This window comes from Arvicanthis niloticus, chromosome 20 (genome assembly GCF_011762505.2).
Source record: "Arvicanthis niloticus isolate mArvNil1 chromosome 20, mArvNil1.pat.X, whole genome shotgun sequence".
NCBI lineage: Eukaryota > Metazoa > Chordata > Mammalia > Rodentia > Muridae > Arvicanthis > Arvicanthis niloticus.
In genome coordinates this window covers 45587722-45593173 of record NC_047677.1, presented here as the reverse complement: position 1 = coordinate 45593173, position 5452 = coordinate 45587722, and positions in this window count along the sequence as shown.

The window sequence follows — 5452 nt, the reverse complement described above, 5'->3', positions numbered from 1 at the left end:
CAAGTGCTGGGATTAAAGGCGTGCGCCACCACCGCCCAGCACCAAGTCGTTATTTCTTACATACTTATTTTTTTTATTATTCATAATTATATGTATGTGTGTGGGTGCTATCAACTCTGGTCCTCTGGGAGATCAGTTTGTATTCTTAACCACTGAGCTACCACCCCAGTCCTCTTCCTCATTCATCCCAACTCTGTGTCTCAGTCTATGTGCCTCTGTCTGTCTGTCTGTCTTTTTTTTTTTTTTTTTTTTTTTTCTGTGTCTTAGGCCATGCACCTGTTCACTTGCTCCTGGAGGCCAGAAGAGGGCATCCAGTCTCTTCCTCTACTGCTTTCCAGCTTTTCCTTTGAGACACAAATCTCTTTCGGAATCTGGAGCTCACCTTCTCTTAGCTCGATTGGAGGGCGTCAAGCCCCAGGGACGCTGCTCTCTCCGCTAGCTCCAGGGAAGCTAGGATTGTTTGTGTTTGAGGGGAACGCCTGGCTTGTCACATGTGAGCTGGGATACAAACTCTGATTCTCACAATTGTGTAGGAAGTGTTCTGCACCACTGAGCCATCTCCCCGAGGGACATGATACACTGGAATGAAATGTCTCCAGTGGACTCATGATTATGTGCAATGACTACATGCCAATCAGACAAACAACATGAGGGAGAAAAGGAGGGAGGCGGGGGAGAGAGAGGGGAAGGAAAAGAAAAGAGGGAGAGAGGGAGAAAGGGAAGAAGGATGGAAAGGAGGGAGAAAGAGAGGGAGGAGGGAGGGAGGAAAAGAGGGAGGAGGGAAAGGAGGGGGAGGGAGAAAGAAGAGGGAAGGAGGAAGGAAAGGAGGGAGTAGGGAGGAGGCAGAAAGAGAGGGAGGAGGGAGGGAGGAAAAGAGGGAGGAGGGAGGAAGGGACTTAAGAGTGCTTGCCACTCTTATCAAGGACTTGTTTTGAATCCCAATATTCATGTTGGATGGTTCATTATTACCTCTATTAACTCTATCTCCAGGGGACCCGACGCCCCCTTCTGGTCTCTTTGGACACTGCATAGCATATGTTCGTGATCTGGAACCAGCTAGCAATAGCATATTTTTGTTGTTTCTTCAAGACTGGGTTCCTCTGTATAGCCTTGGCTGTCCTGGGACTGGCTCTGTAGACCAGGTTGGCCTTTAGCTCTCAGAGATCTACCTACCCCTGCCTCCCAAGTTCTGGGTTGAAAGGCCTGTGCCACCGACACCTGGCAACAATTGCATTCTTCGCTTTAAGTATGGCTTCTAATATAAGCAACTATTTAGACAAGGAGGTGACCATGAGATGAGCAAGAAAGACCGAGATGGAGCTAACACTCTGTCACGGTAAAAGCTACAGGTGTGTCCTGACCATTAAATGTAAGGACAAGGACATCTAACGGACACCTGCAAACTCAGTGGGCTGCGACCCTGGCCAAGTGGCTGACAGCTAGCGGACAGGCAAAGTCAGTAACTAACAAAGATGAAGTCAGAGGTGGACAGAGGGGTCTTTCAGCTGCCCCTGATTGGATTGGCAGCAGGTGAAGAGCACACAGTCATCTCCCTGGTTGGGTAAGGGGACACCTGTACAACGTGTGCTTGTACATGCACACAAATGCATAGGCACACATACACACACACTCATGCTCATACAAACTCACACACTACACATGCACACACGTGTACACATGTGTGCATGCATGTGTACATGTGCACACACACATATACACATACACACACACACACTGGTAAAAGGCACAAAAGACCTGACATAATTGAAAACTTAGACTTGCAGAGAGAATCCCATTCTTGTGGCTCAAAAAACTCAATGCCATGAGGAAGAAATTTTTACTGCGAACATACCCAGTGAAGTAAGACTTGCCTGGTGTGTATGAGGCTTTCAGTTCAGTCCTTAGTACTGTCCCATGTTGGGGTCCACACTAGCCCCACATTGGGCGCCAAAATAATGTTGAGGCCCAAGCTCGAGTCCCTGTTCGGGCGCCAAAATAATGTTGGGGACCGCACTAGCCCCAAGTTGGGGCGGCCAAAATAAATGTTGCAGCCCAGGCAAAATGTTGAGGCCCGGGCCGACCCACGTTTGGGTGGCCACTGTATCCTGGCCCAAGCTGCTGCTCCGGTCTGCGGGTCGAGGTTCAGCAAGAGCGAGGGTGAGGGCAGATTCTACCTAATGTCTGATGTGTATGAATCTCTCTCTCTCTGATGTCTGGTTCTGTCTTCTATAGTCTCATTCTAAGCCACGCCTCTAAGTTACACCTTTAATCATGCCCTTAGGTCTTGTCTCTAACTCTGATCTCTATACTTCTAAATCATACTCTTAAGTCACACACCTTTAATCTCATGCGCCTTTAATCTCAAGGTATCTAAACCAAGATTATCGGAGTGTTCTCAGCTGTTGTAGGCTATTGTAATTCAAGTCTCATGTCAGGGTATATGGCTCAAGATGGCTGCAAAGCTGATAGCCGCTTTCTGCTAAAAGTCGGCCCCCAACAGTCCCACTCCCACCCCCAAATTTCCAGATGCATTTACAGCTTGTATGTACATACATGTACTGGCTAGTTTTACGTGAACTCTATACAAGCTAGAGTCACTGCAGAGAAGGGAGCCTCAGTTGAGAAAATGTCTCCATAAGGTTGCAATGTAAGTAAAATTGTAGGGCATTTTCTTAATTAGTTATTGGTGGGGAAGGACCCAGCCCATGGTGGGTGGGGCCATCCCTGGGCTGGTGGTCCTGGGCTCTATGAAAACAGGCTGAGCAAACCATGAGGAGCAAGACAGCAAGCAGCACCCCTCCATGGCTTCTGCATCAGCTCCTGCCTCCAGGTTCCTGCCCTTCTTGAGTTCCTGTCTTCCTTTGATGATGAACAGCCATGTGGAAGTGTAAGCTGAATAAAAACCCTTTCCTCCCCAGGTTGCTTTGGTCATGGTGTTTCATTGCAACAGCAGAAACCCTGGCTAAGAAGATACACATGGACTGTACTCTGTCTGCATGCTTGTCCCTTCTAAAACTCATGCTAAATCTATTTATCATTATGATGGCATGGAGGGTGATTGGGACCTTTAAGAGGCACTAGAACACTGGTCAGTGGTGGTGCACACCTTTAATCCCAACAGGCAGAGGTGGGTGGGTGTCTGAGTTCGAGGCCAGCCTGGTCTACAGAGTGAGTTTCAGGACAGCCAGGGCTACACAGAGAAACCCTATTTGAAGAAAACCAAACCAAACCAAGAGGTGCTGGCACACTACTGTGGGGAATTTCATACCTTAAAAAACAGGCCCGGAAGATTTACAGGCTGACCTTAGTGACTCAAGACATCATGCACACGAAGCCAGTCCAAAAGAAGGGAAGTCACATCGGAAAATTTGTACCTCAGCAAAGCAATGAAACGTGGGCAGAGTCACCCAGATACACACTTCACCCCAGGCTCTCCATACAGAAATATCCATCAAAAAGCTTACCCCTCTTCCCAGCAGAACAACCCCCTCTCTGGGGACATGCCTGTACTTTTTTGTTTTTTTTAAGATTTTATTTATTTATTTTATATATATGGTGAGCACACTGTCACTGTCTTCAGACACACCAGAAGAGGACATCAGATCCCATTACAGATGGTTGTGAGCCACCATGTGGTTACTGGGAATTGAACTCAGGACCTTTGGAAGTGCAGTCAGTGCTCTTAACCTCTGAGCCATCTCTCCAGCCCCTGTTGTTCCTTGTATAGCCTATTTCAATACATTCTCTGTCTCTGTCCTAGAATTTGGTAAATTCTTTTACTACCTGTACATCTGGCCTTGATATCTCCAAAGACAACTGCCACACCTGGCTCAGCTTTCTGTTTTCTTTCTTCAAAAAAAAATTTTTTTTTTTGGCCCAGTGTAGTGGCACATTCCTTTTACCCCAACACTAAGGAGGCAGAGACAGGGGGAATCTCTGTGAGTTTGAGGCCAACCTGGTCTACATAGTGATTTAGTCCTAAGCCAGCCAAGGCTGCATGATGAGACCCTGTCTCCAAACCAAAATTACTGTTTTTATCTCTGTGTGCGTGTGTGTCTGTGTATGTGTATATGCACACGTTTTCAGTGCCTGTGGGAACTGGAGATGCAGGCAGTTGTGAGGTACTTGAGGTGGGTGTTGGTGTTGAGAATCAAACTCTGGTCCTCTGAAAGAGTGGCCAGCATTCTGAACCAACAAACCATCTCTCTAGCCATCCTTTATTTATCATTTATGTGTGTGTGTGTACACATATGTGCATGTGTATGTTGGGGGCAGAAAGTCAGAGGACAAATTTATGAGAACTGTTCTCTCTTTGCACCATGTAGGACTGGATTCAGGCCTTTAGCCACTGAACCGTCATTCATATTTATAGCCTAGCAATAGGCATAGTCACAACTTTAACAGATTCCTTTTGATTAGTTAAGAACCTTTGATACTTTTTGTTTTTGTTTTTCAAGAAATAGATTCTTTGTATAGCCCTGGCTGTGCTAGAATTTGCTCTTTAGACCAGGCTGGTTTGAACTCGAGGATCTGCTTGCCTCTGCCTATTGTGTGCTGGGATTAAAGGCCACACCCCCTCCCCTGGCTGAACACTTTTTTTTTTAAAGATTTATTTCCTTTTATATGTGTGTGGTGGTGGAATAAGAATGGCCCCTATAGGGCCGGAGAGATGGCTCAGCGGTTAAGAGCACTGACTGTTCTTCCAGAGGTCCTGAGTTCAATTCCCAGCAACCACATGGTGGCTCATGACCACCTGCAATGGGATCAGATGGCCTCTTCTGGTGTGTCTGAAAATAGCTACAGTGTGCTCATATAAATAAACTAAATAAATCATTAAAAAAAAAAAAAGAATGGCCCCTATAGGCTCATATATTTGAATGTTTAGTTACCAGGAAGTGGAACTGTTTGAAAGGATTAGAAGGATTAGGGGGTGTGGCTTTGTGATGTCTAAAGCCTATGCCAAGCCCAGCTTCTCTCTCTTCCTGCTGCCGTTGGATTAGGATGTAACACTCCCAGCTGTATGTCCAGTACTCTGGGTGTCTCCATACTCCCTGCCATGATGAGAGTGGACTAAACCTCTATAAGTGTAAGCAAACCCTTCAATTAAATGCAATTTTTTTTGGTAAGTGTTGCTTTGGTCATGGTGTCTCTTCACAGCAATAGAACAAAAGCAACAATGACTAAGACAGTGACTGCATGCCTGTATGTATGTGTGTTCACTGTATGTGTGCAGTGCCCGTGTAGTCCACAAGAGGGCACTGGATTCCCCCTAGAACTGGAGTTACAGACAGTTGTAAGCTGCTCTGTGGGTGCTGCGACCCAAACCCAGGCAGCAAGTGCTCTTCACTGCAGAGACCCTATTTGGCTATTTCTTGTCAAACTACATATGTGTGTTGGTGGTGAAACTCGAGAGAGAAACTAAGGAATGTTTTCTTTTTTCTTTTTATTGTTT